Source organism: Bombina bombina, chromosome 6 (genome assembly GCF_027579735.1).
Source record: "Bombina bombina isolate aBomBom1 chromosome 6, aBomBom1.pri, whole genome shotgun sequence".
NCBI lineage: Eukaryota > Metazoa > Chordata > Amphibia > Anura > Bombinatoridae > Bombina > Bombina bombina.
Genome location: NC_069504.1, coordinates 1,159,309,511 through 1,159,329,309, shown reverse-complemented (window position 1 = coordinate 1,159,329,309; position 19,799 = coordinate 1,159,309,511). Strand labels below are relative to the sequence as shown.

At 39.6% G+C, this 19,799-nt stretch overlaps 1 protein-coding gene across 1 annotated transcript in view; it reads left to right on the top strand.

The window, feature by feature from the left end:
• The window catches only part of SLC15A5 (solute carrier family 15 member 5), a 181,788-nt gene that overhangs the window by 36,607 nt on the left and 125,382 nt on the right, over positions 1-19,799 (top strand). The window lies entirely within an intron of this gene.

The following is a 19,799-nucleotide window of genomic DNA, read 5'->3' as shown; positions in this document are numbered from 1 at the left end:
TATCAGGAAGTTTAGCAATCTTTCTGTGAAATAAAACAGAAAGAGCAGAGATTTGTCCATTCAAAGAACTTGCAGACAAACCCTTATCTAAACCATCCTGAAGAAACTGAAAAATTCTAGGAATTCTAAAACAATGCCAAGAGAATTTATGAGAACACCATGAAATGTAAGTCTTCCAAACTCGATAATAAATCTTTCTAGAGACAGATTTACGAGCTTGCAACATAGTATTAATCACTGAGTCAGAGAAACCTCTATGACTTAGCGCTAAGCGTAAAATTTCCATACCTTCAAATTTAATGATTTGAGATCCTGATGGAAAAACGGACCTTGAGATAGAAGGTCCGGCCTTAACGGAAGTGGCCAAGGTTGGCAACTGGACATCCGAACAAGATCTGCATACCAAAACCTGTGTGGCCATGCTGGAGCCACCAGCAACACAAATGATTGTTCCATGACGATTTTGGAGATCACTCTTGGAAGAAGAACTAGAGGCAGGGTGTACTCAGAATGATAACACCAAGGAAGTGTCAGTGCATCCACTGGACCTGGACAGGTATCTGGGAAGTTTCTTGTTTAGATGAGAGGCCATCAGATCTATCTCTGAAAGACCCCACATGTGAACAATCTGAGAAAACACATCTGGATGGAGAGACCACTCCCCTGGATGTAAAGTCTGACGGCTGAGATAATCCGCCTCCCAATTGTCTACACCTGGGATATGCACCGCAGAGATTAGACAGGAGCTGGATTCCGCCCAAGTTAGTATCCAAGATACATCTTTCATAGCTTGTGGACTGTGAGTCCCACCCTGATGATTGACATATGCCACAGTTGGGATATTGTTTGTCTAAAAACAAATGAACGGTTCTCTCTTCAACAGAGGCCAAAACTGAAGAGCTCTGAGAATTGCACGGAGTTCTAAAATATTGATTGGTAATCTCGACTCTTGAGATTTCCAAACCCCTTATGCTGTCAGAGATCCCCAAACAGCTTACCAACCTGAAAGACTTGCATCTGTAGGGATCACAGTCCAGGTTGGCCAAACAAAGTAAGCCCCTTGAACTAAACACTGGTGATTTAACCACCACGTCAGAGAGTATCGAACATTGGGATTTAAGGATATTAATTGTGATATCTTTGTATAATCCCTGCACCATTGATTCAGCATACAAAGCTGGAGAGGTCTCATGTGATAACAAGCAAAAGGAATCGCGTCCGATGCTGCAGTCATGAGGCCTAAAACTTCCATGCACATAGCCACTGAAGGGAATGACTGAGACTGAATGTGCCGACAAGCTGCAACCAATTTCAAATGTCTCTTGTCTGTTAGAGACAGAGTCATGGACACTGAATCTTTCTGGAAACCTAAAAAGGTGACCCTTGTCTGAGGAATCAAGAAACTTTTTGGTAAATTGATCCTCCAACCATGTCTTTGAAGAAACAACACTAGTTGATTTGTGTGAGATTCTGCACAACATAAAGACTGAGCTAGTACCAACATATCATCCAAATAAGGAAACACCGCAATACTCTGTTCTCTGATTACAGAGAGTAGGGTTAGGATTCTTGGAGCTGTTGCTAGGGCAAATGGAAGAGCAACAAATTGGTAATGCTTGTCTAGAAAATAGAATCTCAGGAATTGATAATGTTCTGGATGAGTCGGAATATGAAGATATGCATCCTGCAAGTCTATTGTAGACATATAATGTCCTTGCTGAACAAATGGCAGAATAGTCCTTATAGTCACCATCTTGAAAGTTGGTACTCTTATATAACGATTCAACATTTCCAGATCCAGAACTGGTCTGAATAAATTCTCCTTCTTTGGGACAATGAATAGATTTGAATAAAACCCCAGACCTTGTTCCTGAAAAGGAACTGGCATGATTACCCTGAAACCTCCAGGTCTGAAACACACTTCAGGAAAGCCTGAGCTTTTACTGGATTTGTTGGGATGCGTGAGAGAAAACATCTTCTCACAGGAGGTCTTACTCTGAATCCTATTCGATACCCTTGAGAGACAATGCTCTGAATCCATTGATTTTGGACAGAATTTATCCAAATATCCTTGAGAAACCTTAACCTGCCCCTTACCAGCTGAGCTGGAATGAGGGCTGTACCTTCATGCGGACTTAGGGGCTGACTTTGGTTTTTTAAAAGGCTTGGATTTATTCCAATTTGAGGAAGGCTTCCAATTGGAAACAGATTCCTTGGGGAAAGGATTAGATTTCTGTTCCTTATTTTGACAAAAGGAACGAAAACGTCTAGAAGCCTTAGATTTACCCTTAGGTTTTTTATCCTGAGGCAGAAAAACTCCCTTACCCCCAGTAACAGTTGAAATAATAGAATCCAACTGAGAACCAAACAAATTATTACCTTGGAAAGAAAGAGATAGTAATCTATCTAGATTTAAGCCACAAAGCTCTTCTAGCTAAAATAGCTAAAGACATGGATCTAACATCAATTTTGATAATATCAAAAATGGCATCTCAAATAAAATGATTAGCATGTTGCAGTAAGCAAACAATGCTAGACATGTCAGGATCCAATTCTTGTTGCGCTAAATTCTCCAACCAAAAAGTTGGTGCAACCGCAACATTAGCCAAAGTAATTGCAGGCCTGAGAAGATGACCTGAATATAGATAGGCTTTCCTTAGATAAGATTCAAGTTTCCTATCTAAAGGATCTTTAAAATAAGTACTATCTTCCATAGGAATAGTGGTACGTTTAGCAAGAGTAGAAATCAACCTTGGGGATCTTTTCCCAAAACTCTATAGAAATTGCTGGTAAAGGATACAATTTTTTAAACCTTGAAGAAGGAATAAAAGGAGTCCCTGGCTTTTTCCATTCCTTAGAAATCATATCAGAAATAGCATCAGGAATAGGAAAAACCTCTGGAGTAACCACGGGAGGTTTAAAAACAGCATTTAAACGTTTACTAGTCTTAACGTCAAGAGGACTGGCTTCCTCAATATCCAAAGTAATTAACACTTCTTTTAACAAAGAACGAATATACTCCATTTTAAATAAGTAAGTAGATTTGTCAGTGTAAATATCTGAGGAAGGAGTGTAAATATGTGAGGAAGGATCTTCTGAATCAGATAGACCCTCATCAGAGGAGGATAATTCAGTATGTTGTCGGTCATTTGAAATTTCATCATCTTTATGAGAAGTTTTAAAAGACCTTTTACGTTTATTAGAAGGCGGGAATGCAGACAAAGCCTTCTAAATAGAATCAGTAACAAATTCTTTAAAGTTCATAGGTATGTCATGTACATTAGAAGTTGAAGGAACTGCAATCCGCAATGTACTATTACTGATGGATATATTGTCTGCATGTAAAAGTTTATTATGACAACTATTACAAATGACATTCGGAAATATAATTTCCACAATCTTACAACAAATGCACTTAGCTTTGGTAGAACTGATGTCAGGCAGCAAAGTTCCAACAGCTACTTCTGAGATCAGATTGTGACATCTTGCAAAATGTGAAAGAAAAAACAACATATAAAGCAAAATTATCAATTTCCTTATATGACAGTTTCAGGAATGGGAAAAAAATGCAAATAGCATAGCCCTCTGACGTAGAAAAAGGCAAGAGGCAAATAGCAATGGCGTAATAAATAATGAAAAAAATTTGGCACCAAGTATGACGCACAACGTGAATGAAATTTTTTTGGCGCCAACGATATCCGGAAATGACACTTGCATCACTAACGACGCAACCCCGTGAAGGGACTCGGCGTCAACTATGATGCCGGAAATGACGAACTTGCACCAAAATAGAATGACGCAATAAAGTCTAGCATTTGGCGCACCCGCGGGCCTAGTACTACCCGCAATTTGCAAGAAAATTTTAGTCAATCTGAAAAAAGACTAAACCCCAGGTAAGAAAAATATTTCTTAAAATGTTATTTTCCCCAAATATGAAACTGACAGTCTGCACAAGGAAATACATGAACCTGACTCATGGCAAATATAAGTACAATACATATATTTAGAACTTTATATAAATGCATAAAGTGCCAAACCATAGCTGGGGTGTCTTAAGTAATAAAAAACATACTTACCGAAAAGTCACCCATCCACATATAGCAGATAGCCAAAGCAGTACTGAAACAGTTATCAGTAGAGGTAATGGTATATGAGAGTATATTGTCGATCTGAAAAGGGAGGTAGGAGATGAATCTCTACGACCGATAAAAGAGAACCTATGAAATAGACCCCCGTTAGGGAAATCATTGCATTCCATAGGTGATACTCCCTTCACATCCCTCTGACATTCGCTGTACTCTGAGAGGAATCGGGCTTCAACAATGCTGAGAAACGCATGTCAACGTAGAAATCTTAGCACAAACTTACTTCACCACCTCCATAGGAGGCAAAGTTTGTAAAACTGAATTGTGGGTGTGGTGAGGTGTGTATTTATAGGCATTTTGAGGTTTTGGAAACTTTGCCCCTACTGGTAGGATTGTATATCCCATACGTCACTAGCTCATGGACTCTTGCCAATTACATTTGTGTATATCTGTCTAAATTAGGCATGGATCCAGCAGGATCTGTCTGTTTTTCTGAAAAGAAGTGTTGGTTCTGAAATGACCCAAACGTTTTTGTGTAAAATATTTATGGATCCAGAAGTGTCTGGATGTGTTTGTGTGGAAAACACTTAAGTTTGTGTGTATTTGTCTAAATTTGGCATGGATCCAGCTGTTTTTCTGTAAAAATGTGTGGGTTCTGAAAGGACCCAAATGTTTTTAAATAAAATGCTGTTGGATACAGGAGTGTCTGGATGTGTGTAAAACACTTATATTTGTGTGTATCTGTCTAAATTAGGCATGGATCCGGCAGTTTTTCTGTAAAAAAGTGTTGGTTCTGAAATGGCCCAAACGTTTTTGTGTAAAATATTTATGGATCCAGAAGTGTCTGGATGTGTTTGTGTGGAAAACACTTAAATTTGTGTGTATTTGTCTAAATAAGGCCTGGATCCTGCAGTTTATTTGTAAAAAAGTGTTGGTTCTAAAAGGACCCAAATGTTTTTGTGTAAAATATTGATAGATCCAGAATTGTCTGAATGTGTTTGTGTAGAAAACACTTAAATTTGTGTGTATATGTTGAAACTAGGCATGGATCCGTCTGTTTTTCTGTAAAAAAAAGTGTTGGTTTTGAAAGCATCCAGATGTTTTTGAGTAAAATGTTGTTGGATACAGAAGTGTCTGGATGTGTTTGTGTGGAAAACACTTAAATGTGTGTGTATCTGTCGAAATTAGGCATGGATCCGGCAGGATCTGTCTGTTTTTCTGTAAAAAAGTGTTGGTTCTGAAAGGACCCAAATGTTTTTGCAGCAAAATGATGTTGGATACAGAAGTCTCTGGATGTGTTTGTGTGTAGAACTCTTACATTTGTGTGTATCTGTCGAAATTAGGCATGGATCTGGCAGGATCCGGCTGTTTTTCAGTAAAAAAGTGTTGGTTCAGAAAGGACCCAAATCTTTTTGTGTAAAATATTGATAGATCCAGAAGTGTCTGGATGTGTTTGTGTGGAAAACTCATAAATTTGTGTTTATTTTTCTAAATTAGGCATGGATTCGGCAGGATCCGGCAGGATCTGGCTTTTACCCACACCCTAGAAAAAGTATTAAAAATGAAAATTTTATTTATGACTGCTAATTTGTCCAATTACATATGAGCCCCTGAAATAAGGGGGACTGTGCATGAAAATGGTTGCAATTTCTAAACATTTCATATGATATTTTTGATCAACCACTTGAATTAAAGATGAAAGTCTGCACTGTCTGCACTTCAATTGCATCTCGGTTGTTTCATTTCAAATCCATTTTGGCGTACAGAGCCAAAATTATGAAAATGATGTCAGTGTCCAATAATAATTACGGACCTAACTGTATACATATACACGGGGGCGTATTTTGGCCTAGGCAAAAAAGGCACTTACCTATGGTGGCAGATTGGTAGGGGGCAGCACTTTTTTGTGGCTATATTTGTAAGAATCTTACACCTAGATTACAAGTTTTGTGTTACAGTTTCAACGCTGAAAAAAATGGCAATTTCAGTGTAAAAACCATAATGCAACCATTACGAATCTTGTCGGTATAGCTGCCAATATGAAAAAAAATTAATTTATCAGGTAAGTTCTTACATAAATTATGTTTTCTTTCATGTTACTGGCAAGAGTCCATGAGCTAGTGACGTATGGAATAGCAATACCCAAGATGTGGAACTCCACGCAAAAGTCACTAGAGAGGGAGGGATAAAAATTAAAAAAAAAACATTTTCCGCTTAAAAAATTAATCCACAACCCAAAATATAAGTTAATTCTCATAAATTTGAGGAAAAAACTTAAATCAAAAGCATAAAAATCAAACTGAAACAGCTGCCTTAAGAACTTTTCTACCAAAAACTGCTTCCGAAGAAGCAAATACATCAAAATGGTAGAATTTAGTAAATGTATGCAAAGAAGACCAAGTAGCAGCTTTGCAAATCTGATCAACTGAAGCTTCATTCTTAAAAGCCCAGGAAGTGGAGACTGATCTAGTAGAATGAGCTGTAATTCTCTGAGGCAGGGCCTTACCCGACTCCAAATAAGCCTGATGAATCAAAAGTTTTAACCACAAGGCCAAGGAAACGGCAGAAGACTTCTGACCTTTCCTGGAACCAGAAAAGATAACAAAAAGACTAGAAGTCTTCCTGAAATCTTTAGTAGCGTCAACATAATATTTCAAAGCTCTCACCACATACAAAGAATGTAAAGATCTCTCCAAAGAATTCTTAGGAATAGGACACAAGGAAGGAACAACAATTTCTCTATTAATGTTGTTAGAATTCACAACCTTAGGTAGAAATTTAAATAAAGTCCACAAAACTGACTTCTCCTGATGGAAAATCAGAAAAGGAGATTCACAAGAGAGCGGATAATTCAGAAACTCTTCTAGCAGAAGAGATGGCTAAAAGAAACAACACTTTCCAAGAAAGTAGTTTAATGTCCAAAGAATGCATAGGCTCAAATGGAGGAGCCTGTAAAGCCTTCAAAACTAAATTAAGACTCCAAGGACGAGAGATTGATTTAATGACAGGCTTGATACGAACCAAAGCCTGCACAAAACAATGAATATCAGAAAGTTTAGCAATCTTTCTGTGAAATAAAACAGAAAGAGTTGCGATGTGTCCTTTCAAGGAACTTGCAGACAAACCTTTATCCAAACCATCCTGAAGAAACTGTAAAATTCTAGGAATTCTAAAAGAATGCCAAGAGAATTTATGAGAAGAACACCATGAAATGTAAGTCTTCCTAACACAATAATAAATCTTTCTAGAAACATATTTATGAGCCTGCAACATAGTATTAATCACTGAGCCAGAGAAACCTCTATGACTAAGCACTAAGCATTCAATTTCCATACCTTCAAATTTAATGATTTGAGATCCTGATGGAAAAACGGATCTTGAGATAGAAGGTCTGGCCTTAATGGAAGTGGCCAAGGTTGGCAACTGGACATCTGAACAAGATCCGCATACCAAAACTGGTGAGGCCATGCTGGAGCCACCAGCAGCACAAACGGTTGCTCCATTAGGATTTTGGAGATCACTCTTGGAAGAAGAACTAGAGGCGGGAAAATATAAGCAGGTTGATAACACCAAGGAAGTGTCAATGCATCCACTGCTCTGCCTGAGGATCCCTGGACCTGAACAGGTACCTGGTAAGTTTTTTGTTTAAAAGAGATGCCATCAGATCTATTTCTGCAAGCCCCCACATCTGAACAACTTGAGAAAACACAGCTGGGTGGAGAGACGATTCTCCCGGATGTAAAGTCTGACATTTAGATGAGATGCCATCAGATCTATTTCTGGAAGCCCCCACATCTGAACAACTTGAGAAAACACATCTGGGTGGAGAGACCATTCTTCCGGATGTAAAGTCTGACGACTGAGGTAATCCCCTTCCCAATTGTCTATACCTGGGATATGAACCACAGAAATTAGACAGGAGCTGGATTCCACCCAAACAAGTATCTGAGATACTTCTTTCATAGCTTGAGGACTGTGAGTCCCACCCTGATAATTGACATATGCCACAGTTAAGATATTGTCTGTCTGAAAACAAATGAACAGTTCTCTCTTCAACAGAGGCCAAAACTGAAGAGCCCTGAGAATCGCACGGAGTTCCAAAATATTGATTGGTAATCTGGCCTCTTGAGATTTCCAAACCCCTTGTGCTGTCAGAGATCCCCAAACAGCTCCCCAACCTGAAAGATTCGCATCTGTTGTGATCACAGTCCAGGTTGGACGAACAAAAGAGGCCCCTAGAATTATACGATGGTGATCTAACCACCAAGTCAGAGAAAGTCGAACATTGGGATTTAAGGATATTAATTGTGATATCCTTGTATAATCCCTGCACTATTGGTTCAGCATAGAAAGCTGGAGAGGTCTCATATGAAAATGAGCAAAGGGGATCGCGTACGATGCTGCAGTCATGAGACCAAAAACTTCCATGCACATACTGTAGCTACTGAAGGGAATGACTGAGACTGAAGGTTCCGACAGGCTGCAACCAATTTCAAACGTCTCTTGTCTGTTAGAGAAAAGTCATGGACACTGAATCTATCTGGAAACCTAAAAAGGTTACCTTTGTCTGAGGAATCAAAGAACTTTTGGTAAATTGATCCTCCAACCATGTCTTAGAAGAAACAACACTAGTTGATTCGTGTGAGATTCTGCAGAATGTAAAGACTGAGCAAGTACCAAGATATCATCCAAATAAGGAAACACTGCAATACCCCGCTCTCTGATTACAGAGAGTAGGGCACCTAGAACCTTTGAAAATATTCTTGGAGCTGTCGCTAGGCCAAAAGGAAGAGCAACAAATTGGTAATGCTTGTCTAGAAAAGAGAATCTCAGGAACTTATAGTGATCTGGATGAATCGGAATATGAAGATATGCATCCTGTAAGTCTATTGTGGACATATAATGCCCATGCTGAACAAAAGACAGAATAGTCCTTATAGTCACCATTTTGAAATTTGGTACTCTTATATATCGATTCAAAATCTTTAGATCCAAAACTGGTCTGAATAAATTTTCTTTCTTTGGGACAATGAATAGATTTGAATAAAACCCCAGACCCTGTTCCTGAAACAGAACTGGCATGATTACCCCAGATAACTCCAGGTCTGTAACACACTTCAGGAAAGCCTGAGCCTTTACTGGGTTTACTGGAATGCATGAGAGAAAAAATATTCTCACAGGCGGTCTTACTCTGAATCCTATTCTGTACCCCTGAGAGACAATACTCTGAATCCAATGATTTTTGACCAAATTGATCCAAACATCTTTGAAAAATATTAATCTGCCCCCTACTAGCTGAGCTGGAATGAGGGCCGCACCGTCATGCAGACTTGGGGGCTGGCTTTGATCTCTTAAATGGCTTGGATTTATTCCAATTTGAATTAGGTTTTTGTTCCTTATTTTGTCGAAAAGAACGAAAATGGTTAGAAGCTTTAGATTTACCCTTAGGTCTTTTATCCTGAGGCAAAAAACTCCCTTCCCCCAGTGACAGTTGAAATTATTGAATCCAACTGAGAACCAAATAATTTATTACCTTGGAAAGAAAGAGATAGCAATCTGGACTTAGAAGTCATGTCAGCATTCCAAGATTTGAGCCATAAAGCTCTTCTAGCTAAAATAGCTAAAGACATAGATTTAACATCAATTTTGATCATATCAAAAATGGCATCACAAATGAAATTATTAGCATGTTGAATCAACTTAACAATGCTAGACAAATCATGATCCGATACTTGTTGCTCTAAATTTTCCAACCAAAAAGTTGAAGCAGTTGCAACATCAGCCAAAGAAATTGCAGGCCTAAGAAGATGACCTAAATATAAATAAGCTTTCCTTAGATAAGATTCAAGTTTCCTATCTAAAGGATCTTTAAAAGAAGTACTATCTTCCATAGGAATAGTAGTACGTTTAGCAAGATTAGAGATAGCCCCATCAACTTTGGGGATCTTTTCCCAAAACTCCAATCTAACTTCTGGCAAAGGATACAATTTTTTAAACCTTGAAGAAGGAATAAAAGAAGTACCAGGCCTATTCCATTCTTTAGAAATCATATCAGAAATATCATCAGGAACTGGAAAAACCTCTGGAATAACCACAGGAGGTTTATAAACAGAATTTAAACGTTTACTAGTTTTAATATCAAGAGGACTAGTTTCCTCCATATCTAATGTAATCAACACTTCTTGTAACAAAGAACAAATATACTACATTTTAAATAAATTGCAGGATTTGTCAGTGTCAATATCTGAGGCAGGATCTTCTGAATCAGATAGATCCTCATCAGAGAAGGATAATTCAGTATGTTGCTGGCCATTTGAAATTTCATCAACCTTATGAGAAGTTTTAAAAGACCTTTTACATTTATTAGAAAGTGGGATGGCAGACAAAGCCTTCTGCATAGAATCAGAAATAAATTTATTTTAAATTTACAGGTATATCTTGTGCATTAGATGTTGAGGGAACAGCAACAGGTAATGAACTACTACTGATGGATACATTCTCTGCATGTAAAAGTTTATCATGACAACTATTACAAACCACAGCTGGAGGTATAACCTCCACAAGTTTACAACAAATGCACTTCGCTTTGGTAGAACGGTTATCAGGCGGCAGGGATCCAACAGTGATTTCTGAAACAGGATCAGATTGAGACATCTTGCAAATGTAAGAGAAAATAACAACATATAAAGCAAAATTATCAATTTCCTTATATGGCAGTTTCAGGAATGGGAAAAATGCTAACAGCATAGCCCTCTGACATAGAGAAAAGGCAAGAGGCAAATAGGAATGGGGTCTTAAATAATTTTTGGCGCCAAGTATGACGCACAACAAACAGAAAAATATTTTTTGCCGCCAAAAACGTCCGGAAACTACACACTCGCGTCATAGATGACACAACCCTGTGAAGGACTCAGTGTCAACTAAGATGCCAGAAATGACGAATTTGCATCAACAAACTTAACTTCGCACAAAATAAATCTCACGCCAAGAATGACGCATTAAACTTTGGCATTTTGCGCCCTCACAAGCCTAATTCTGCCCATGAATTTAAAAAACAGTCAATTAGAAAAAGAGACTATACCCCAGGTAAGAAAACATTTTTCATAAAAAAGCATTTCTCAGATATGAAACCTGCAAAAGGAAATATACTGAAAACCTGAATCATGGCAAATATAAGTACAATACATATATTTAGAACTTTATATAAATACATAAAGTGCCAAACCATAGCTGAGTGTCTTAAGTAATGAAAACATACTTACCTAAAGACACCCATCCACATATAGCAGATAGCCAAACCAGTACTGAAACGGTTATTAGTAGAGGTAATGGAATATGAGAGTATATCGTCTATCTGAAAAGGGAGGTAGGAGATGAATCTCTATGACCGATAACAGAGAACCTATGAAATAGACCCCCGTGAGGAAAACCATTGCATTCAATAAGTGATACTCTCTTCACGTCCCTCTGACATTCGCTGTACTCTGAGAGGAATCGGGCTTCAGCATGCTGAGAAGCGCATGTCAACGTAGAAATCTAGCACAAACTTACTTCACCACCTCCATAGGAGGCAAAGTTTGTAAAACTGAATTGTGGGTGTGGTGAGGGGTGTATTTATAGGGATTTTAAGGTTTGGGAAACTTTGCCCCTCCTGGTAGGATTGTATATCCCATACATCACTAGCTCATGGACTCTTTCCAATTACATGAAAGAAATTATGTTTTTGCATGGGATTTCCATAGCGCCGGTATTACAAGTTGTGCCGTGAGGCTAAAATTCTTGCATTCTAGCCTATATTGACACAATCCGTTCCGCTATCTCAAAACAGTAGTTATGAGTTTTGCGCAACAAAAATGTTTCACATAACTCATAACTAAAGTGTTACAAAGTACACTATTAACCCCTATTCTGCCACCCTCCCACATTGCAAACACTATTTAAAAAAAAATTAACAGCTAATCTGCAGCTCCCGACATCACCGCCACTAATAAAAGTTATTAAGCCCTATTCCGCCTCTCCCCGACATCGCCACCACTATAATAGTTATTAACCTCTATTCCCCCCACCCCAACATCGCCGACACTATAATAAAGCTATTAACCCCTATTCTGCCGCTCCCCAACATCGCTGCTACTAAATAAAGTTATCACCCCTAAACCTCTGGCCTCCCACATCACCGCAACTAAATAAACCTATTAACCCCAAAACTGCAATCCCCCCACAACACAAAAAACTAAATTAAACTTTTAACCCCTAAACCTAACAACCCCCTAACTTTAAATTAAAATTACAATATAGCTATCTTAAAATAAATAAAGTTTACCTGTGAAATTAAAAAAAACTAAGTTTAAACTAACAATTAACCTAACATAACTATTATACTAAAATTAAAATAACTACCAATTAAATAAACTAAATTACACATTAAAATAAACAACTAATATAGTCTCATATATTTTGTTCTAAATTTTTTATACTCTGGATAAGGAATACCCATATAGTCAGCTAGTTCAAGGTTAATACTCTAGTTTAGAGTTAATTTCTCTCTACTTTCCCTATAGCTATTCATATGCTTATAAGGCCATACACAGAGACATAATGAGCCCTCACCTACCTCGTTCAAGCAATCAACTATAGTAGCCGACCCAACTGCAATCTCTTACAGATGCTAGTGATCGACATACATAGAAATTACTCAGATGTTTTACAGGCTTCTCATGTATATCCTACCACCTCCTACCCCCCACCCCATATTATAAACCTCCTTTTATAGGAGGGTTAAATACGCGGTTCTCCTTGCAAATACCGCACCCCATTTCCCTTCTTCATTAGCAAAATCTTGCAGTTTGTCAAGATATTTAGAACGTTCCGAAACATAACAAAGTTTGAAGATGTAGCCTGAATATTCCTAAATGTTTCAGAAGCTTTTATCAGTTGAAAATTTTATTCTAATTTGCCATAGGTTCAAGAGAGACCATTTCTACCACTCTATTTCCTCTAGACATTATTCTAGATGACAGGAGTCCAAAAGTGGCTTATTTTATTAGGAGAGGAAAATAATATAAAGCAGAAAATGAGGTTTCAGTTTTGCCTGTTACATATAAATATGGTGATGTTACTTTGGGTTTTCTCATGACAAATCTTTACCTGCATGTGACTATAGCATAGTTTTGAACTCTTAAGTAATGTCATAGTTTAAAAGAATGATTTTGAATACCTATGTAACATGTGTATTTGATGTTTTTTTTTGTCAATAACCTCAATAAAAAACTTATTTAAAAAAAAAAAAAAATAAACAACTAACACTACTAAAAAAAATGTAAGTCTAAAATTACAAAAAATAAAAAATACTAAATTACAAAAACAAACACTAAATTACGAAAAATAACAAACAAAATTATCCAAAATAAAAACAATTACACCTAATCTAATAGCCCTATAAAAATAAAAAGCCCCCCAAAACAAAAAAACCCTAGTCTACAATAAACTGCATTTTGTAGGGCATTGCCCTAAAGAAATTAGCTCTTTTACCTGTAAAAAAAATACAAAGACCCCCCCCCAACAGTAAAACCCACCACCCAACCAACCCCCCAAAATAAAAAACTAACTAACAAAAACCTAAGCTACCCATTGCCCTGAAAAGGGCATTTGTATGGGCTTCATCCTTAATAGGACATTCTTCTATCTTCATCCCGGCGGCGTGGAGCGGGTCCATCCTTCCAGACATCCGGCGCGGATTGTCCTCTTCATACGGTCAACGCTATACACTAAATCTTCAATGCAAGGGAGCCTTTTCAAAATGGCGTCCCTTGCATTCCTATTGGCTGATTTGATTTTTGAAATTCAAATCAGCCAATAGGATGAGAGCTACTGAAATCCTATTGGCTGTTCAAATCAGCCAATAGGATGAGAGCTACTGAAATTTTATTATTAAATACCCAATAGAATTCAAGTAGCTCTCATCCTATTGGCTGATTTGAATTTCAGAAATCAAATCAGCCAATAGGAATTCAAGGGACGCCATTTTGAAAAGGCTCCCTTGCATTGAAGATTCAGTGTACAGTGGTGACCGTATGAAGAGGATGCTCCGCACCGGATGTCTTCAAGGATGGATCCGCTCCACGCTGCCAGGATAAAGATAGAAGACGCCGCCAGGATGAACATAGAAGACGCTTTTTCTAGGACTGCTCGGTTTACCTTGTGACATGGCATGGTTGCGTTTTTGGCTCTCCATTTCTACATTCCTGACCATGTGGTGACGGAGAAATTCTGGTGTCTGGTTCACAGGAGGTAGTGAGTGCCCCAGCCATTGGGGGGTAAGGTGCCATTTAGAATTGTCCATTTTTTTAATCAATATCCCAGTTATGGAGGATTCTGATTTTTTGGAGACGGATGTCTCTGTTTCAGATTCTTCTTCTTGTGAAGAATACGAATTGGCCCGGGTGATACATGCCCATCAGTTATGTTCCGAATGCCATTTTAGAGTGCTCTCTTCCTTGGGATCGGGGAATCAGGGGCCCGCTGAGCCATCCGCCTCTGGGGGTTCCATCTCCCATGCGGCGTGTTCCCTACCACCAACTATTACTTTGCATGCAGGTAACACAAACGTTGCTTATCCTTCTATGGAGAGTGGCCTTTTCTCACCGGAGGTTACGACACGGTTCTGCATGGCCATCTCTTTGGCGCTGGTGTGCCTGCACCTCCAGGGAGAGTGCTTACGATAATGTATGTGTGCTGTTAACCAGAGCTCGTCAGGCATGGGATCGCCTGGTCCAGTTCAGCCCTCCTGGGGAGCGACTGTCTCTGAGGCCTCAGGGGGTCAACCTTCGGGCCTGGGTCTTCATTTGTCCTGGAGGTATGTTGCACTTTTTGTTACAGACCTGCGTGCCTTCATGTTTTACTGAGGCAAGTTTTGGCGTTGCTGGAGGATCCTGCTCTTAATGGGTCTGGGAGCTCAGTCTTCCTTATCGAATGGCTTGCATGATTAGACATAAGGGATGAAATAATCTTCTTAAAAGTCTTTATTTTTTGAGTATTCTTTCCAGTTCTGAGCTTGGAAGACTCGGATTCCTGTTGGGCTGGTCCTGCGGGTGTGTCCGTTCTTCCTGGGTGATAGCCTACGGGTTGCCTTATCTTTTATTTTAATCCAGGATGGAGAATTTAGGTCCTCACTTTGCTTTGTTCAAAGCTTATGTTGTTGTAGTATTTCCTTCTGGAACTTTCTTCTCTGGAATTGATACTCGTGATTTATGGTCGCACTGTTTACCTCTACAAAGTTTTTTTCAAAGAGTAAGGATGTCCTAGTCCTATGTTTGTTTGGCTGTCATTTATCCTTTCATCTCGAGGGAGACTCTATATAGCCTTGACAGTGCTGGGGCCCTTGGTTTCAGGCTGGCCCTGACTGGGTACAAATCCTTCTGTCTTTGAGGCCTAGCTCAGACATGTGGCGCCTTTTATGCCGGGCTGGTCCGGTGAGGGCGCCGAGTGCTCACACCTTGATTTGTGTTGTTTTTCTTGTTTTATTTTACAAGTTTCAGCTAGAATTCTTGATGGTCCATGGTTTCCTTAGGGGCATGGGGGATTGAGTTCAGTCCTCATAAGTCTCTCAATCTAGTCGGCTGGGACTCCGTTGAGATCCGCTGTGACATATTCAGTTGTTTTCCGTTTTTTGTGGGAACTTGAGTGGTTCCTTCCCGTTTTGAGTTGGAGGTTTGGAGGAATTAGGTCCTCATACCGCCAGTTCTTGGCGGCCTTGCCTTTTCAAGGTCTCTTGGGAGTGTGCCTTTTAGGACTTTTTCCTTTTAGAGGTTCTCTTCATTCGGGTCGAGATTTTCTGGACTTCGTCCATTTTTTTCTGGTGGCTTTGGCCATTTAATTTTGGAAGTGAGGGCCGTGCGGCTTTGTATACTTCCGGGAGTTAGTCAGGGATTTTTTCTACCAGGGTTCGGGATGCTCTGCATTCTTTTTCCTTGGGTGTGGTCCTCCGGAAAGTTAATCTGACAGGATTATGGAGACTGGCCTTTCTTCTACTCTCTCTTCGGGTGACTCTGTTCTTGTTATCATCCCTTAGTCTTGGACTTTGTGCTCGTTGTCCTTGGAGTCTTTGGGCCCTAGAGGAATTGCGTGACTTTGTCATGGCTTACCACTTTGTTGGGGGTGTGTTGACCTCCTGCTAAGGGTGTTCTCTTCTCCTTGGGCTGGGTATTACGAGTGAGTCCTGTACCCATTATCCGGGTTAGCCTGGTTATCATTCCCTGTGAGGTCTGATTTATTCAGATGGGCTATCTTGTGTTCTCTGGGCATTCGTTTTAAGACGATTCTGGGTCCTGGGTCCAGGGTTCTTGTCTTGGATCCTTCTTGGATGTTTAGAGACCTACGGACTGGTTCGGGACAACCCAGTTTTTTTCAGGGAGACTATGTTATGAGATAGGGGCTAGCTCACTGGGCTTCTGAACAACAAATGTTGCCTAGCGGTTAGCCTTGTGGCCTTGCAACACAAGGGTTGTTGGTTCAAGTACAGCTGCGGCGCTAGATGTCCAGTTTAGGCCAGGGTTCAAATCCACCTTCGGGTACGGGTTATAAACTTTAAGACCTGTCTTGTCCTTCGGTTGGAGTGTGCTCCTTTTCATGGGGAGTTTTCCTCTGTTGGATCAACAGTAGTGTCTGGATGATTTTTCATTTGGTCTGTGTTTTGATCAGACTATGGCTTCATGTCTTGTGGGCATATGCGCTGTTTTTCTCTGTGCTGCCCCTTCGATAGGGTAGATTGTCTTCCTTAAGAGCGGGGGTTTCCTCTCTCTGGAGGGTCTTTGTCCTGCCCAGTGTGTAGGAGGTTGGAACAGGTGGCTTTATTCCATTAGGGTCAGCAGTCTCCTGCTCCATGGGTTGCACTGTTCCAACTGTTGGAAATTGAAGTCTCCATGTAGAGACTGTGTAAGAGAGTTGTGACAGGTCTTCCTAAGGATCTAATGCACTTTCTGTATCAGGTGCTAGGGGGTTCTCCTTAAGAGTACTTTTTCTTGGAGGAGCGGATTGGGATGGCACCCGAGCTCTGTTGGGGTGGGTGAGTCCCCCCCATTCTTCATTCCCTATGGACTTGTGGTTGGGGTCTTTCTGTTCCCCCTGTCTATCAGACTTGCCTGCTTTTTGGGCTGGTCTGGTGTTTGGAGCAGGATCTAGGATCTGTTGCTCTGAGGTTTCTGCTTTTCTCCACATTAAGATCTGTGGGAAGGACTGGTGGCTTTTGGATAGCCTGCAATGTTATCCACTGGGTAGTGGATGCTTAGCAGACTGAAGGATCCTATTTTAAGCTGCTCTTATTCAAGTTTCTGAGTAATTTTTAGTTGACTGCACGTCAGATATTCATCTATCTGAGCTTGCTGCACAAGGTTTTGGTTCTGAATAGATATTCGGAGCTACCTTTTGCGACTTGGGGACTTTCATCTTCAGTTGCTTTTTAGAGTATGGTTGCACTATGTTAGGGGATTATTCTCTTCTCTGTTTCAGACTCCCGGCCTTAGCCCGTGGTTTCTGTATCTCTGGGTGTTGCCTCCCCTTGTTTCTACGAGACTGGTTGGGTCTCTGTTAGCATGACCCGGTTTCTCGTGTTTTTGCTCTGTGTTTTTAATTAGGACTCCTTGTGCCCTTTTTAGGGTTCTGGAGTTCCTTATGGTTGTTTTCTCTGTGTCTTTTCTAGGAAGACTACGGTAGTTTGTTCCATTTCTCTAATAAGGGGTGTGTTGTTTGGAGACCGACTGCTGGGCAATGGTGTCTCCTGGAGGCTGGATGACTCAGTCAAGTCTAGTTTCCTGCGGTCTCTAGCATGGCTTGTGGACTATCTGCAGGTCAGTGTCCTTGGTTCTTTTCCTTTTTTCAAAGTTGTTCTCGGCTTCGGACAAAGCGGGATTTTGTGGGTAGGGGTTTTCAGGCCTGGTGCCCTCAGAATGGGCTGCCTTTGGTACCCTCATGTTTTAGAATTCAGTGTCCTCTATAGCTTGGGTATAGTATTCCCAAAAGTAATGAATGCAGCTGAGGACTCTTACCATTTATGAAGAAAAACAAATTATGCTTACCTGATAATTTTCTTTTCTTCAGATGGAAAGAGTCCACAGCTCCCCGCGTGTTTTTTGTGGGTTGGCCATATTTTTTGTTCTTCTGGCACCTTTTCACCCTGATATTTCATCTACTGTTCCTTGTTTCTCAGCAGAATGACTGGGGGATGAGGGAAGTGGGAGGAGTATTTAAGGATTTGTCTGGGGTGTCTTTACCTCCTCCTGGTGGTCAGGTTCTGAATTCCCAAAAGTAATGAATGCAGCTGTGGACTCTTTCCATCTGAAGAAAAGAAAATTATCAGGTAAGCATAATTTATGGGGGGTTTTTAACTTTTTTGGGTGGGGTTTTTTTTTATATTAGGTTTTTTTTTTTTTTAAAGAGCTCAATGCCCTTTTCAGGGCAATGGGTAGCTTAGGTTTTTGTTAGAGTTAGTTTTTTTATTTTGGGGGGTTGGTTGGGTGGTGGGTTTTACTGTTGGGAGGTCTTTGTATTTTTTTTACAGGTAAAAGAGCTGATTTATTTATGGCAATGCCCTACAAAAGGCCCTTTTAAGGGTGATTGGTAGTTTATTGTAGGCTATGGGTTTTTTATTTTATTTTGGGGGGCTTTTTTATTTTTATGGGGCTATTACATTAGGTTAATTGTTTTTATTTTCTATAATTTTGTTTGTTATTTTTCACAATTTAGTATTTTTTATTTTTTGGAATTTTAGACATTTTTTTTTTTTAGTAGTGTTAGTTTTTTTTTAATTTGTAATTTAGTTTATTTAATTGGTAGTTATTTTAATTTTAGTATAATAGGTTAATTTATAGTTTAAACTTAGTTTTTTTTTAATTTCACAGGAAAGTTATTATTTATTTTATTGTTATAAAATATAAAATTATTGTTATATTGTAATTTTAATTTAAAGTTAGTGGGTTGTTATGTTTAGGGATTATTATTATAATTTAGTTTTTTGCGATGTGGGGGCTGGTGGTTTAGGGGTGAATATGTTTATTTAGTGGCAGTGATGTGGGAGGCCAGAGGTTTAGGGATTAATAACTTTATTTAGTGGTGGTGATGTTGGGGTGCAGGGGAATAGGGGTGAGATAGCTCAGTTGGTAAATGTCCTGACTACAACAAAAAAGCCTGTTTAAAAGATCCAAGGTCACAGGTTCAAATCCCGGCAGGGCCGACTCAGCCCTTCATCCTTCCGAGGTCGATAAAATGAGTACCATTAAATTGGGTAATAATAACAACTATTACTATTCAGCTGCCTATTTGGTGAATTGCGAGCGCTGAAAAGCACTTTGAGTCCCACTGGGAGAAAAGCGCTATATAAATACTAGTTATTATTAATAATAACTTTATTATAGTGTCAGCGATGTTGGGGAGTGGCGGAATAGGGGTTAATAACTTTTATTAGTGGCGGCGATGTCTGGAGTGCCATATTAGGGGTTAATAACTTTATTTAGGTGTCGGCGATGTCGGGGGCGGTGGATTCAGGGTGTTTAGACTTGGGGTTTATGTTAGGGTTTTAGGTTTAAACGTAACTTTTTTTCCCCCATAGACATCAATGAGGTTGCGTTACGTAGCTTTTCATTCCTCGCTTCAGATGTTAGGTTTTTTCTAACACTCTCTCCCCATTGATGTCTACGGGGAAAGCGTGCACGAGCACGTCAA